Source organism: Lissotriton helveticus, chromosome 12, assembly GCF_964261635.1.
Source record: "Lissotriton helveticus chromosome 12, aLisHel1.1, whole genome shotgun sequence".
NCBI classification, from domain to species: Eukaryota; Metazoa; Chordata; class Amphibia; order Caudata; family Salamandridae; genus Lissotriton; species Lissotriton helveticus.
Genome location: NC_136073.1, coordinates 752,921,225 through 752,939,112, shown reverse-complemented (window position 1 = coordinate 752,939,112; position 17,888 = coordinate 752,921,225). Strand labels below are relative to the sequence as shown.

The 17,888-nt window shown below is 40.7% G+C and overlaps 1 long non-coding RNA gene across 1 annotated transcript; it reads right to left on the bottom strand.

The window, feature by feature from the left end:
• Nucleotides 1-10,169: 10,169 nt before the first annotated feature.
• LOC144798834 (uncharacterized) lies at nucleotides 10,170-16,223 on the bottom strand. Its single transcript, XR_013603673.1, has 2 exons — nucleotides 15,340-16,223; nucleotides 10,170-15,289 (listed from the first exon to the last, which is right to left on the bottom strand). It is a non-coding gene; the product is annotated as an uncharacterized LOC144798834 (long non-coding RNA).
• Nucleotides 16,224-17,888: the final 1,665 nt, after the last annotated feature.

The following is a 17,888-nucleotide window of genomic DNA, read 5'->3' as shown; positions in this document are numbered from 1 at the left end:
AGAATTCTGATTTGAAGCACTGCGCGACCAATGATTACAAAGACTTATGGAAAGATTATTACAGCTAGCGGCTTTCGGCTCGTAAACTTGCACTTCGGAGACGGCATCCACTGGTGGAAGTCCAGCACTTGCTGGCACAGTAGAGGGAGGGTATTCAATTTAAAAGCAACTTGCCACTGAACAAGCTGCAGAATCTGCTGTGCAGGTGCAGGTATGACAAGGTTGCAAGCCAAGACTGATGTGGGTGTATACTCAGAAGTGCAATCAACACAAAGTAAGAAAGCCCCACATCTTGGCTATCTGTAGAAGTACAACTACAGTTCGTATTCCTAAAGTCGGAAAAAGCCTTATAATAAATGTGTCTAAATGACTGAGTCTAATAAAAGCTTCTAGTGAAGGAAGTGGCTCTGCACATGCTAAAGTATCTGCAATGTACATATCTCCCAAGAGCTAGTGGCCAGTGATGCCTATGCATATGAAGCAATATGTACTGCAGAGTGAAATCTGTGGAAAAAAAGAACACTTTATAATTATGAGATCCCCACAGGCTCCATTGGAGAAAGCAGCACACTCGTGCCAAATTGTATACTGGACCAAACCAGTCATAAATATAAATATATACTGATAGCAGTGGACGCATGTACATCATTCATATGGGGGTGGGCCCATGGCCAAGTCACAGCCTGCACAGTCATAAAAGACTTGTTAGGCTTAGTAGCAATGGTTGGAGTTTATACATTACATTCTAGACAAGGGCCAGTGTCTACTTCTAAGGCACCATCCATATAAAATAGTAGCTAGGGACTAATCGAATAGGAAAAATAGGGATGTGTGATGGAAAATGATTGGGGGCATCCTCAAATTCATTTTGTATTCCTATTATTGCTGCTGAGATTTACATAATAATTACCATCATTCACTTACACAAGATTTATGGATGAATAGTACACAATAAGTAAACCTATTTTGTAAAATACAAACAGCTGTGTGTATTTACTAGTTCTAGGAGCTGGGAGTGGGGACACCTCATTATAGAGAGGGGTGAGAAACACCTGCTTATTCTCCCTTTCTCCGAAGAGGGTATGCAATGCATTATACCTCATGGGACTTTGGAGATGTGCCTACCCCCAGACATCTGGTTCACGACAAAACAAGATATTGTATACCAAATTACTTCTATTTTTCATAGCAATATGATAAGGAATCCTTGTGGTTGGCAATGATCTCTGGGTCACAAAAAAAAATCCCAAAGTTTATGCTGTAAAGTGCTGCTGAGTGTTCCAACCGCCATCCCTTTCACTGCTCTTGAAGTCAATATTGGGTACTTATCGGTAGCAGAAGGAGTCAGAATATCACCTGTTTAGTACAAGGCAGCAGGTTTCCTGGGATCAACATTGTGAATTAATTATGAAATTATGCATAATCCTTGAGACTCAAAGCAAACCACAATATTCATCTTGATAAGGTGATAAATGGGATCACCGGGGTGGATTCCATAAACCGAAAAGAAATATCAATACTACTTTAGGCACGTAGAGGATGCTGTATTTCAGGATATTAAAAAATATATTAGAATCCCTGATAGATCTCAGTCTTTTGATGAGCTTTCCTCTCATTCTCCGCAGAATCGTGGAAACAGGAGGTTCAGATCCACACAAGATTGCTAATTCATCCAAAAACACTGAAGGGGGCAAGCTTATTAACAAGCAAAAGGGACAGAAAAGAATCGGATTAAAAGCAGCCCTTCCAAAAAGTAGCAGCTGCTACTAAGAAGCAGGACACAAGAGGGTTCGCGGATTACAAGGGACTGTGATGGGGGAATCCCGGATAGAGCTGTAGACCTAAAAATAAACCTCTTCAACTACTGGATCCAAAACTGAGCCCCAAGTACACCCATTTAGCATTTGACCCCAAGGGTAGGAAAGTGAATCCTGAGAAAAAAGGAGCCTAAAACCTACACGCAAGGAAAAACTCCAAAATGGGCATTTACGCAAGTGAAATCCTATACATACAACTCTAATTGAAGAGAACGTTGAGCAGACAATTTCATGATAATATTTTAAGTCATTTAACAGACTGCAATGGCAAGATACTGGCTCAGGTGAATTGGCTACCAATGTAGTGTAATTTGTGCCAGTATTTCAGCAGAAATTATAAAGGGTGATTCCTCTTTTTTTCTGCCCTAGTCTCTTAAAAATCAACATGTAACATAGTGGACACTACAGTTGGCTTCTGCCCTTTACAAAGAGGAGAGTGATTGGGACATGGAGGCAACTCCACCATGTTCTTCTCTCGCTTGATTACCCACAAGTACATTTCCAGCATACTTTGAGGCAAGAGGCCAAGCGGCATCCAGGATGAATTACAATATCAAGCCATATTCATACTAAACTGCAATGAATATACCAACTTACCAGTTTTGAAGCCACATGACTCCCAAAAATCAGTTTTGAGCTATTAAAATTTGAAACAACAATAGTTGCAGTTCAAAATGCCCATAGCACTGGTGTATTGAGGCAGCTTGCAGGCAGAAAATATTGCATAACAATTGAAATACCTAATGAATTCTTCACTTACAGTTTAGCATCTGAGTCAAAATACTGATTATGTTTGTGGGATTTGGGAGCAGGGAACTTTCTCTAACATTCACATGTTATTTGTGCTCAGAAGTTGAACTTGGGAACACTACAAAGTCAAGGGGGGGTCAATTTTTGAAGATCCTTAAATATTTAATGGAAAAATGTGTATCTCACTATAACTTCAAATGTATATTGCTATGGCATTTTCCATTCTTGAGAAAAAGGAAACGTCTCCTGAGAAAGGCAGGTACATCACACAAATGTTATGAATGTGTTTGAAAAGGTGTTGCTCCATCAAAACAAAGGAAGTACATTTTATGTGTAAAAGATTAATTCCACAGGATCACACTTGTGTGGATTGTTCACACCGAATACAAACACCAAAAGCAATTACAGAGGTGAATTACTCATGGAAACCTATTTAGACTCATAGACTTCCATGCATAATCCTATGGGTTTTATGTAATGCACTTAAAATCAGAAATGCATGAAAATGGTAGGCATAAAACGATAGCTAATGTATATCTAACTTTTTTCCTATTATTCCTGGCTCATTGTGGGAAGGTTTAACTACAAATACTATCAGGCTTACCTACTGAAGTGGCTTCGCCACTATTACATAGAGTCAATTCCACCTTAATATGTGGTACTTTTCATGCAGTCTTGTGATAATGATTTGTTAAACAAGGTTTCTTAAGGTCCATCCCACTTTGACGTTTCCCTTATAAGTACGTAATTGTGGTGCTTAATAGCAACTACAGAATTAATCAGATTAAACAAATAGATTCAAATCAATTGGTGTTTCAATCTCTATAAGTCGCTGCATTAGTGTTACGGTGATTATAAGTTTGGTCAGTAGACCTTCTGTCCCCTGCATTAGTGGACTTACTACAGCATGCAAGACATTGGATAAGTCACTTTGAAGGTAAATCATTTTGCAGTGGAATTCACCAATGTCGATTACCGCTGGAGCAAATTTCTTAAGCAAGTGTGGACATTCGGAAGGTCTCCCAGAACAGAGGGATGGGGGAGTGTCCGTGTCAACACTACAGTCTCTCTAACTTGCTAGGCTTGCGGTTTACATCCCAGAACTCTGGGGACATGGTACTTATTTCTTGCGGTTGCTCACTTTCATGTTTTTTTTTTATGGACTGACTTCCTTCTGAGTAAATGGCAGACATTAGCAGAGCCAATGGAAGAGCTGGAGAAGTCTGTACCTGCAGCGTGTCCTGTCACCTAGGGCACAGAAAACAAGATGTCTGTATTACCAGAGCGGCCAGTGTTGCCAAGTTTTAGCAGTTTCTTCGTAACTCTATATCAGGGATTTGGTGCACCACATGTATGGAATGGGAAAGCATTTATAAAGCACTGCGTTCACTCTAAAAGGCATACTTGGTGCTAGGACCAAAACTGACTGATGCAAAAAGAACAATTGATGGACAGAATGTTGAAGAATATCAAACATTCCCCCCAGTACAGAGATATGGGCCTAAGTCCGTCGTTTTTTTGCTCTCCTTGCCATTCCAGTTTGAACCCAGCCATATGTAAATCAGCCTTGACCCCTGTTCCCCATGGGAATAGTCCAGTCCGAACTGCCAGGCCATGTCCATCCTGGACCGGAAACAAGCATCCTGGGATCGGTTTTGGGGTTTCACCCCTCATCAGCCAGGCTAGCTTGACTCCAGTGGCATGGAGAGCATGGGACCAACATCTGGGCATACCCCTTTTGCACCGGAAACAAGCATCCTGGGACCGGTTTCGGGGTTTCACCTCTCATCAGCCAGGCTAGCTTGACTCCAATGGCATGGAGAGCACGGGACACGTTTGCATTGTTCAGCATTCCATCCATCATTTGTTCCTTTTGCTTTTGTCACCCTAAGTGGGAAGTGTATGCCCAGACATGGTTCCTCTGCTCACTACACAATTGTAGTCAAGCTAGCCTGGCTTATGAGGGGTAAACGTCATATCATGAATAGCTGTTTAGACCAGAGCCCTTGGACTCTAGCGCTATAAGCAAGTGCGTGGCGACCAAGGATCCATAGAAGACTCCGGCCTCTTTCCAACCCCGTTGATTGAGCCCATTTGGAATCCTGAGCTAAGGTTTGACCTTTTTCCTCTCTTATTTCCTCCTTCATAGAATCGAGAGACAAAACAGTGGAACCACCAAGCATTAACAGGTCAAAACATTATGAAAAGCACCTACCTTGAATATAGGGGATAACATTACAGGGAGATACACCTCAGTGTGTATTATAAGGCAATGGTTCTAATGGAGGTAAAGATATGAAGTACAATTGTTTACATTGTACGACTGCTCAACCCATTCTGTGAGAAATTCACTTCAGTAATGTCTTTTAGTTTGTTGATTTGAACCGGGAGATATGGGGTCATTTTCAGAACTCTGGTGCCCTTAGTGGTGAACTGTGACCCTTGTGAGTTGGCCAGAGATTCGAATTCCAAGTTTCACAGTGACCACTGCACACCACAATATTTGATGAAGCAAATTTCAGCAAGTCGGACCGGTCTAGATTCATTAGTGGAAACTTTAAATACAAGTGGAAATAGGTGAAGGGGAACTGCACAGCACTTGAAGGCCCTGGCAAAGGATATCAAAGCCCATCACTGTCACACTGGAGTTTCTAAGGCCCAGGAAAGTCAGCAACCTAAAAATGGCTGAACATGCCCAACCCAACTGGAAGCATCAGTCAAGGCACAAAGAGATTAAATGAGGTACAGTTCAGCACACAGTTGGGAGATGCAAAACCATTGGAGGACCAAAAGTGGTCACAATACCCGTGCTATAGGTTACCGTGATGCTGAGAAGGATTTAAGTGCAAAGCAAGATACCCCTCTAATGGCTAGTTGGGTTACAATTTGCCAGGTGTAATAAAAAGTTAAAAGGCACAATATCCTATTAACAATGGATGGGAGTCGAAATTTCTGCACCAATAGTTGTTTAGAGAGATGGACTGGTGAAAAAAGACAGTTTATGAGTTATGCTGATATCTCCGTATTTAGGCAATGGATTTTCATGAAGTTTGCAGCAATGAATTCAACAAAGCCTTCCCAGGCTACCTCTTTGACAATCTCCAGGCCAGAAGATGAGACCAAACTGCCCCTCAATATTGAGTGAAGGCTGCAAGGAGCAAACTGATTGAGTCAAGAAACATAGTAGGTTTACACAAGATACCCCTCAACATATTAAAAAAAACTGTCAATTAAGCAACACTAGACTCTATAAATGAGTTCTGGGTCAGGAAACTTTAAGTATTTATTATAAAAATTCAAACGATCAAAAATGCAAATGTATGACATCATTGCCATCAAGGCTCTCAGATTAGGGCGTTACAGAATAATGTTCAAATCAGGAAAACGTTTAGTACCAAATTAGCAGCAAAAATCAGGAAGCACCCCTAGTAGCACTGAGAAGCCTTCTGGCTCATCCCCAAAAACAGGAGTTTATATACATTTTTCTCTTACATAGAAAATCAGTAGTTCTGCTGAATCTTTTGGTGTGGGCAAAATAATTACATTCTCAGAAACTCAGAGCACAGTTCAGGAAACTTTAAGTATTTATTATAAAAATTCAAATGATCAAAAATGCAAATGCATGACGTTGTCATCAAGGCTCTCAGATTAGGGCATTACAGAGTAATGTGCAAATCAGGAAAAAAAGTTTAGTACCAAATTAGCAGCAGAAACCATTAGTTCTGCTGAATCATTTTGGTGTGAGCAAAAGAATTACATTCTCAGAAACTCAGAGCACAGCTTTGTAAAATGTCAAATTGCCTTAGCAGCGAAGCACTATCCCACTTCATGTTATTGATTCTGCCAACTATCAGGCAAATGCATCAATATTGCTTTTTGCGATTCCTTAATTGCGAAAAATAAGGAATCGCAATTAAGGAATCGCAAAATGCAATGCATCAAGAAATCGCAAAAAAATTGCGATTTCTTAATATTCCTTAATTGCGACTTGCAAATTGCGACTCGCCATTAAGGAACACCTCCCCATTCATTCCTATGGGCCTAGAGGCCCATAGGAATGAATGGGAAGGCATTCTCAATTTGCGATTAGCAATTAGCGAATCGCAAATTGAGAATGCGATTTCAAGGGTGCAGGGGTGTCCAAAGGACACCCTGTTGCACCCCTGAAATCAATCTGTGCACATATGTTGTGCACACACATGCCCTAAGGGCATGTGTGTGCACAACATGAAACTTTGAAAAATGCACAAAAGTACATTTTTCAAAGTTTTCGCAATTTACCATGAGGTTCAACCTCATGGTAATTTGCTCCCCCAAATTGCGAAATCACCATTTTTTAAAGTTTCAAGCATTGCATTTAAGGAATCTCAAAATGCGATTCCTTAAATGCAATCGCAATTTGAGAATTCGTTAATATTTGCGAATTCTCAAATTGCGAGGGCCTTCACCCTTCATGCATTCCAAAAGCAGATTTAGCGATCGCAAATGGCCGATTTTTGCGATTCGCACCGTTTGCGATCGCAAAATCCTTTGATGCATGTGCCTGTATGTGCTGTCATCCAGAGATGGCGGGAAAAACGATTTACATGAAAAACAGGGAGCTCTTATGGATGCAAAGGGCACAGTGAACTACTGGAAGGGCATTGGGAAATGCAACATTTCTGTGTATGTGATGGAAAGTTCTCAATGAGAAGATCAACATCCATGGAAATAAACAAATATGACTCTGACTGTCTGCTGCATAAAAGCTGAACAGTGTACATGCAGGGGCAGACAATTATTTTAAACAAAATGGCATCTAAGCCTAAATTGAGGCTTAGTTAACATAAGCCTGAAAAACACAATTCTATAAGCCATAGTGAATTTGTTTCAAAGGCATTAGCACCAAGTCAACATGTACTTGTAAAATCAGGAAAAAATCCATGTTCTGCACGTTGCAAATAATGCTCACAAATATAAAATGCACAACAATTTCCACTAATCATGTGACACAACACAGCCTATCCACCCCATTTAACGCATAAAGGCAGCTACAACCTTGTGCTTCATGCACCGCGGCCTCCTAACCTCACGCAAGTTACCAGCTCTATTTTTTTCAGACTAGACTTTCCACCGCACCAACTAAACAACATGAAGACAAGTACTTACCTATCCACTTTTTTGTTTTGTTTACGGAGTTTTATATAGTTAAAACTTGACCCGAAGGTATAGGGTATCAGAGCGCTTTACATAGCACCAGTTGCGTTACATGAGGACAAGTGAAGACAGTGGGCCTCATTTATGAGAAATGACGCATCGCTGCGTGAAAGCAGCGATGCGTCACTTCTCAGTGCGCACTCATTGTGATATACCTGATGCGTCATATTTAATGTATGACGCATCATGTCGCAAGGAGGTACAGATACGTCAGTATTTCTGAAGTATCTGTAAGCGCAAAAGTGACGCATTGCCAGAGTGTGTCACAAAAGTGATGCAACTTCAGCAATGCATCCTGAGTCAGTCTTACGCCTGCTGTGATGCAGGCGCAAGATTTTGACGCAACGGCGTCCTAGAAGTGACACAGTGAAATCTCATAGATTTCACTGCGTCACTTCTACGAGGCTTTTTGCGGGGTAACGCCCCCCCTGCATACATTATACCCGACGCAGGTATAATGTAGCGCAGGGGTTTACAAAGTGATGCATCTGCTTAGATGCGTCACTTTGTAAATAGTGCGCAACAGGAGGCATGTTTTGCGGCGCCGATGCGTCACAAAAAGTGACGCATCTGGAGCGCAAAACTGACGCAAGGCCTCATAAATGAGGCCCAGTAAGTATAATGCTGAATAAGGCTTGCCCTATGTGTCTCACTGCAACAAGTTCACCACCACACAAACAAATGACGTCAGGGGCTTCTACACCACTCCGGATTCTCTCTTGCAGTTCATACTACTTCCACACATTTCTTTAACCAAGTCTATAGGTCTGCTTTTAAGCCCTCCAGGCAGATGACAGCATTATGGGGCCAAGCAAAAAAAAAAACATAACACAAGCAGGATAGAAATAGAAAGGAAGAAAATGCCGGGGCCAACATTTACACACTGAGGTCTAAGCACACACCCACACCAAAATAATGATGAGATGGAAAATTAACTGGAAATATCAATGTTTCTGGAGTCAAGTCAAAAATATTTGCTGTAGGAATTGGTGAAGAGGTCAGGGACCTGTCCCATTTACTATTCAGAGATCATTATGTGACTTTGAACTGTAGGTTGTAAAGTTGTGCAGCTGATTAAGGTGGCCTTCTCCCAGAAGTTTGAAGTGCTCTGATGTCTTCGGTGCTAATATTCCAAGCTGGTGAATCTGTGAAGGTTCCTAGGCTGGTAAAAGAAGTATTTTGATGCAGGTAGCAGGAATGTAGATAGTGTGGAGCAGGAACCTCTTCCTTTGGTTTCAACACAGATCAAGAAAATGCACAGACCACATCTGGTTGGCAGCTACCTTCACTAAGGATGCCTCTCAGATGATATTATAGGAATCCTCAATGTATAGGAGTAAGGCTCACACACTTTTCTGTCTCAGTGAGAGGGTGATGTATGACTTTGTCTCATTTAGGGAGTGCACCAGACTAAGGGGGTCCTTTAGACTATGTCAAGCGCCCCATCAGGTAAGAAAAGGCTGAGGCTCCTGCTCCCCTGTGGAAGAATAGCTCACTGTATTTGGAGATCCCTACATCATTGAAACAATATGGTGGCTGTTTCTCCAGAACAAATGACCTGGACAAGCAGTGCATTTTGTACCTATGCATGAGGGATATTTGAGGGACATTTGAGAAGTTCCCATAACTGGGTCGACCTGCCTCATGCGACACTTAATAGGATGATGAGGCAACACCGGTAACTGCCAACCCAGTAGCACACAGCATTCCATGATCAAGTGGTCCCGTCTGCAGAACCAGCTAATGTTCCAATGACTGAAACCGGTTCATCTCCACAGCTTTACAAGGAGGGCAGCCGCTGGTTAGACGGTGAAAGCGCAACCGAATTCGTGGCTGTGCACTCACTGTGCCAAGCTCTAAGTGACTCGCAAAATGTGCGTCACACTATATAAAGGCAGCTCTTTTGTCCTGAGTAGGGATATGGCAGATGAACCAGTATTGTATTTCAGTAGAGAGAAATGGACGACATTACATCTTTGAGTAATGCAAGGTATGTGGAACCCCTAATCCTTTCCAAATCGCAAGAAAATAGTTGTAAGTGACCTATACTTATTTATTAGTACCAATATTACTAGTATTAGTATATTAATAATAATAAATACAATTATTGGTGTTGTTTGTTGTTGATATTATTATTTTTGTTTTTATTATTATTATTAATATATTAATTTGCCATTTCGTCATTCTACTACTCATAAAACACCTTCTGTTAATGCATGATGTAGATACTTGATAATCCTCCACACAAGAGATTTTTTTTAATAATGATTATTAAGCTTTGAATACAAGTTCACTCCTTTAATTCTCTAATACCATCATTAAAGTTCCCGCTGACTGCCAATCCCGGGAGAACAAAGCTGACGTCAGAAGGGAAATGAAAACTGGTAACAAAGAAAAATGAACATCTTTATTGTTTCTCAGATCTTGAATTTATTGCTGCATCATTCGAAATCTGAAAGTATCTATGTCTTATCCAGATATATTTATTTATCATTAAAACAATATGAAATGAATCTGAATGCCTTGCATCTGTAGTCAGAGCTGCCAGTGATCTGCATGAGTAATTATGAAATTACCCAACTAACATAGATTGAGAGAGTGCTTCGAAGTACAGAAAGTGTAAAGTGTCTTTTGTATATCACATACTTTAAAAATTACATAAAAACAACTTTTCTCATTTATTTGCTCTAGATGTTATTGCACCACATGTGGAAATGTTATACTTTGAAATTATGTTGGTTGAAATTAAAAGGTTACATACCTATATCAGTAAATATATTAAACAATCAAAATGTAAAGCGTAAAAATGTATAGTGCAAATACAGAACTTCTTAAAGAGATGCTATATCACAGGCGGGCCACAGCCAAATGTTTTGAGATTAAGTAAGGGTCAGTGATCAAATTCAACTATTATGTCCTCATTATGAAAAATATGCAATTGCAAAGCCAAATGTCTTGCTTCAATATGCCAGTGCATACAAACACTTGCATTAACAAATGCTGCTTATATGCATTGCATACATAAATTATGTTTATGTTATCGAAGACGGTCCTACTGACTGCCAATGCTGGGAAAACAGTAGCACAAAGAATTGTATTCCACATTCAATGCATATATATTAATTAAAGAACTGAATGTGAAAAACATTTGGATGACAGGACATACTTTTGAAATCTAAAATAATTCCTTATGCATTCCAATAGAAGTACACCCTGAATGGCAAAATGAAAAATAAAAGGCAAAATGAAAAACAGCCAATAGCGTGAGGTGAGTGAGAAATACTCTGGGTCCAGCCAAAACATTCTGTATGTTTATTTTAAAGAATTGTTAACAGTGAGCCTTACAGATTGATGCACTGTCATGCACACCCTAAAATAAATTAAAAACAGAGAAGCAGAACCAAGAAAAATAATTGTGAAATCATCATTAAAGTTTAAGCATAGAGATTACCAACCAAGTAATAAACATTAAGAGATCTGGCAAATAAAAAGATTAAAAACCCGGTCCCACCCAATTCTGGATCACCTACGATAAGTATCCAAGAATGGGTCTTTGGTGAAGACACGTTATGTTCACTGTATTTATTTAGTGCAACTTTTGCGAAGCTATTTGGCTGTCGGTTAAAAAGACATAAAGAGTAATAAAAAAGGCACAAAACATCAAGGTTAAAAGCTTCATGATGTACAAAACGGGATGGAGGACCTGCAACATGATTCATTAATGTCCCTGTAAGCATTCTCTCTTTCCAAACAATAAAGACATCTCGAAAGTAAAGAATGGCAAAAGATCAGTAACAACAGACACACTGCAGCAGACCAACTCCTTGGGGGACAGTTGGAACTGTGAGTGAGCCTGTAAGTGGAACATATGCAAATTCTCACATGTGAATAGGTTTTCAGTTCATTCATGTATTTATATTGTTCAAAACCGGGGCAAAACCAAGTACTTCTCGAAAGACAAAAACATGATTTCAATAATATTGCTAGACTTGATCTTGCAGTGTGTCATAGATGCAAACTCAAATTTAAGATGTGGTGCTCATAACCTAAACTGATTGAATCAGAAAGGGGGAGGAATTACTATAGCCTTACAGCCCCGGCTATTAAAGGCCCGCTCCTGCGGTAAAACGCCAAAGGCGAAGGACTTTAAAAAGGGAACGGGACTTTAATAGCCGGTACAGCCCTTCTACGAAGGGCTATAAGGCAATTAGAACATTCTGCCACTAGAGGGCAGAATGTTCTAACAAATAAAAGGAAGGCCTCTTGAAGCTCGCTGGGATTTAAATCCCCTCAAGCTCAGAGAGGCCTTTGGAAAACATTGGAATGGTGCCCTGCGGGCCTTTACCGCCCTGTAGAAGCAGGAAGCACTCCATTGTCTGCAATTGAGATCCCAACATTCCAATGTTCTAATGGTCCTTAAATAGTTTAGATGCATCAATGTTTCCCTTTAAGCAGACCTCTAGGCCAAGTAGGCAAATGTGGACATTTCCCTCCTCTACACATCCTTGCAAGAAGTAGTCTGTGAAAATTCAGGGAAAGTGCTTATATCTCACCATTCCCTTTTGATATGTCTGACTGGCATTCAGATGCACAACTAGTGTCAAGGGATCTGTTATCTGTTTGCAATTTCCCATATTAGCATAACATGCGGCAGAAACTAAATAAGACTGTTATGGAAGGCCAACTAACTAGTAGGGTAAAAATTAGGTATAGAGGCTCAGAATGTTCAAAGCAGAGTATTCAAAAAAAGGCCGAATGTGAAGATCTGAAGTTATTCCCCAAAACCAAGATTAATGTTTAAAGTGTCTTCTTTTACCTTTTTAAGTGATTAAAGACCAAATCCCAACATTTTTCATCTACGGCGGCCGGTAGTACCATAGATCCTTCTATCTTGCATAGTAAATAGTTATACATTGGGGAACATGGAGGATCTAGCAGAGCTAACTAGCAGATCTACTGACATCAGCCATCTGAGTATAGTGGATTGTGCATGCAGCTATATATGCATGTTATATATGGCTGTAGATCACAATGTCCTTGTATTAGTAGGTGATAAACTGCTTGCCGTTCACTTGGCATGCCTGATTTTAGTTTTGTAGTAATGAAGGTACACTCCAAGATGATTAAACTGCTCTTTTTCCCCCGGAATTTTATATAGCACAAACTTGACCTGAAGGTATCAAGTATCAGAGCGCTTTAAACGAGCACCAGTTGCGTTACATAGGGAGGCACGGGGAGATTAAATGATTTGCCCAGAATCACAGGATGTTGAAAGTCATTGCCGAGGCTCGAACCCGGTTTCCCAGATTTGAGATCGACTGCCATAGCCCGTTAGGCCACATCCTCTCCCCCATTTTAACTGTGGTACCTCATCATTGCGTATATGTCTTCAGAAACACAAATATTTTGGGGAAATTTGAGAAAATGTGACAGGCAAACAAGAAGCTGGCTATGAATGACATGTACATGCCATAAATAGATATGTCAGCCAGAAATGTTTTCTACTACGCTCATCAATAACAATTATGGCGCCTTATAATTTATGGGGGGGTCTATGATGTGGATAAACAATGGGCAGGTCTATGTCAGTCATCTGAATATATGGGTTTTGCTACCATCTTAAAGTTGACTGCAGAACACTGTGCTTGAACTCATTAAGCCAGCAAACATTGAATTTATTTAAGGGCAATATATTCCATGCATACATCTTTGCATCTGTGCACATATCATCGAGGCCTTCACTGTGTACATACATAGCTGTGATCTGCTTACTAAGCACCTATCTCTGAAGACTTTATATTTGCACACCTGTACAATGCATAGAATTCTCTGATGCCTACACATTGTATACAACTCCCTGAAGTATTCTTTGAATATATCCATGTGGCCTACATTAGACACACACATTTTGAGACCTCTGTGCTGTGCATATAGGTCTCCAATCTGTGTACTATGGCACCATGTATAAAGGTTGTGTACTATGTACGTGTTACTGCCACCAGACCACTATGATTATGCTGAAATATATATATTGTGTCTTCACCTCAAGTCTACAATATAGATATGTCTGTGAATTGAGTAACAGGTGGAAAAATCTATCTATTGCGCAGAAACCAATAGGCAAGCTTTTTCTGGCCTAGTAACTTATTGACAGGTATGCTGTGCAGGATGCAAGCGCAGTAACCAATGGACAATCATTCCATGGGATAAAACAGAGGGCAAGCATTGTAGGCACAATAACCGTTGTAGAAAGTTGTTTCTATTTAGGCACTGTAGCTAATTTGTGTTGAGTAATCAATGACTATGATTTTTACCCAAATTATTGATGAGTAGACATCCACTAAACAGCTGCCAGTGAGAAACTATTCTGTGCCTAGTAAGTGATGGGCACAGAAGTTATTGCACAGCAACTAAGGTGCACCACTCTGGGTTAAGTATGTTTTAATATATTTTTTATCTTTCTTGCATATGTTAGATATTCTTACATGAATGTATTACATACAAATGCCAACACTGTTTCACATGTAGGACTTTGATGCAAACAGTAATTCACATTGATTGTCATTTTTGTGGCACTGGAACTCTCATTAGCATAGTTAGGTGACAGAAGAATTCTGACGTATATGCTCTCCAACAGGGAGAATTTTGGCTACCGTTACATTTCCTACGTGAACTCTGATGGATCTTCATTCTCTTGGCAAATAAGTTATAAGAGGCATTATTTTTTTAAGTGGGCATGACAGCTACTGCAATAGAATATTATTTTTCTGAGCATTAATTGTTTGTTCTTAGCACAGAATGCTGCTGATGGTTACATACTGTATTTTATAGAACAGACTATATGCTTTTTATTAAGAGGCAGGGGTCCCAACCTGTTAATGAATCAATGCCTGATGGCCATAATACATGTGATTCAGAAAAGCAACAAACACTTAAATATTCTGGTGCATGGACAACAGAAGTGTTCAAAAACTGGGGTAGGCATAGAAGACTGGTGAATTGTGGCACTAAGGTGTCGATTATGATGGCGGACAGACCTGTGTCCGTCCGCCACCCCCGAGGTTGAGGGACCGTCCGCAGGGGCAGTGGCGTTCCCTCCATTGCGATTAGGATGTGACCGCCACCCTGGCGGTCACATCCCATATATTTAACATTGCGGTGGGTGCTGCTTGAAGCAGCACCCGCCGCAAAGTTAAAAGTGCATGCTGTGCATTTGCATGCACAAAGCGGCAGGCACCGCGTGGTGCCTGCCACATTGTGCATGCAACTGCAGGGGGGTACCATAGGTACAAGGGGCCCCCAGAAGCAAAGGTCCACAAGCTTTTCAACGGCAGAAAAGCCGCCGCGGAAAAGGATGTTTCTGCACACATCCTAATGTGGCTGGCGGTGTCTTGCAGACACCGCCACCATATTATGGTCCACACCCCGCGGATCAGCGGCGGACGGACCTGCTGTCCGCCGCTGATCCCACCGCCATCATAATCTGGTGGTGGGTGTTTTCTGTGCGGCGGGGGTGAATCCGCATCCTCCGGCCCGGCGGTGGCTTCCACCGGCCCGGAGGATGCGGATTCACCACCATCGTAATCGACCCCTATGTCCCTCACTATCATAAATTTCAAGCTCCCTGTAGCGCTCTGAAGTATTAGAAGGGGATGCACATAGGGATGCACATAGCTAGATAAAACAAACAAAAAATGCATACGTTTATTTAATGCATTAGATAAATGTGCCTCTTAAAGCCTAAACTCCCAGGAGGATTTTTATTTTTTTCTCACCAATAATTCTATAAAGCTGGAAAATGTCCTTATACATTCCACAAGTAAAACCTTCTTTCCTTAAAGATTGGTGCAGTAGTTATAGCAGTGGATTTGCTAGTCGATAACATCTGCCTTTCATTATTTACAAATCCTGGGGTAGATTTACAAGAAACTGACGTAACTGCATTTTAGCAGAGATGTGTCAGTTTAATTGCGTCACGCAAAAAAACCCTTGCTCCACCATGGATGCGTCACATTAACAATGCGGCGCACCGTGGCGCAAGGATTGACAGATGCGTCACGCATCTGTTGGCGTAAAGGTAACGCATTGCTGGAGTCATGTTGCAACCACGCCGCAACTCCAGCAATGCTCTGGAATGCCTATTCCTATTGTGCTGCCTCACTCCTTACGCCTGCTTCAAGCAGGCCTAAGGTTTTGACGTAGTGGCGTCGTCGAAGTGACGCAGTGATTTCACTGCATCACTTTTAGGAGGTTTGCTTGCGTCGGAACTCCCCCCCTGCGTACATTATATCTGACGCAGGTATAATGTGATACAGGGCTTTACGACGTGATGCATCTTCCTAGATGGGTCACGTTCTAAATGTGTCACAACGTGGCGCATTGTTTATGATGCCGCTGCATCACAAAAGTGACGCAACAGCGGCGTAAAAGTGTTGCAAGGGGCTTGTAAATCTGCCCCCCTGTCTTTCTCCTGCTTCAGTATAGCCTTATAGCTCACTGACAAAGGCTAGACAGGTTGTTAAAGGCCCTGAACCTCCGATAGAGCCTATTACGAGGGGGATGGCCTTTAACAACAGGTATGGTCCTAGGCAGAAGGGCTATAAGTAACGCTATTAGAAGATTCCACCCACTTAAGGTACAATGTTCTAAATAAAAAAGGAAGAAACATGAAGACAAACATTGGAATGTTAGAGCCATCATAAGCCCAGAGCTACTCCATTGTCTTCAATGGAACTCTCAACATTCCAAAGTTCTTATATCTATTTATGCATGTATATGTTATTTCAATAGCGCAAACTTAACCAAAAGGAGGTGGAGCACTCTACATGGTCAAAGGCAGTCTTACAGTCAGTGAGTAATAGAAGAGGCTAATTTGTGGAGCATTAATGCATATACTGTAGTGATTTAAAGAGGTATCTCTTCAACTCTTTCCTAAAATGGAGCAGCATTGGCGTGGTTCGATGGATACCGGAATACTGTTCTAGATCCGGAGTGCAAACTGGAAATGATGTTGTCTTGTTTTTACTTTTTTACACTTCCTAATCGGCATTCTGGTGTATTATGACCATTTTTATGTGTGAAATGTCCATTGCATGCCACCTGCCAAGTTTTTGTGCATTATTTGTGGTAAAAGGCAGTCCATTGTTCTGTTCTTATCTTTCACATACACATATCTTTCCAATATGTGGACTATCATTAGAGCTACCAGTATTATGGTGTTTATATTTTGTCATTTCCGTCTGTATTTAGCCATATTTATTTTTTCCACATTTTACCTGTATTTATCCATATTTATTTTAGATTTTGAGAAACAATTAAGCTGAAATGTGTATATTTCTGCATTTATTTAACAAGTTCATGTACACTTGTGCCTGAACGTCTGACAGGTTTTAATATCTTCACACTCGGATGATAAAATATACACATATAAGAAAACATGCACATTTTAGTCCCAAGGTTGTGCAAATCTACTGCTGTTTAAGGCTCTTTACTAAAATTAATAAATTTTTTTAATCCCCTTATGTGTCAATCTGAACAGCTATTGGCCTGTCAGTCATGATAGACAGCATTTAGAGTCACTCAAAAACAACCCAATTTCTGTTTTTATACACATTTAAAAATAAATACAGACAGGAAAATAAATGTTTTTTCTGTCTGTATTTATCTGAAAAAATCACTAAAATCAAAAACAGGGAGCCTTAACTATCATCTACATTTACTTTTTATGAGCAAATACTAATGATTATTACCTGTCAGTGAATACAGCCTGGAGATTGAGCAATATTAGTAGGCAAATGAAAAGAGACTTAAAAAATACACATCAAGATAACCATATATAATAAGGTGATCACTTAGACACCTGTGGGCAGTCTGTCAGCCCTGAGGTGTGGAGAATTTTCTCAGTGTGTGTCGGAGACACAACTTGTTTTGTTCCTCTTGACGTCTGCCATGCCTCAGAAGGTAACCTCAAGCAGGAACAATTCAGTAGGCCCATCCAAAATATGGCATACACAGCTGGAAGCCCTTTGACGTACACAAAGGACTTTGACTAGGGGCTCTCAACAGTGGAGTCAGCAGATACTCTGCAGTCAGACCCGCAGCGGTTCGACCACCTCTGTGTGTGGA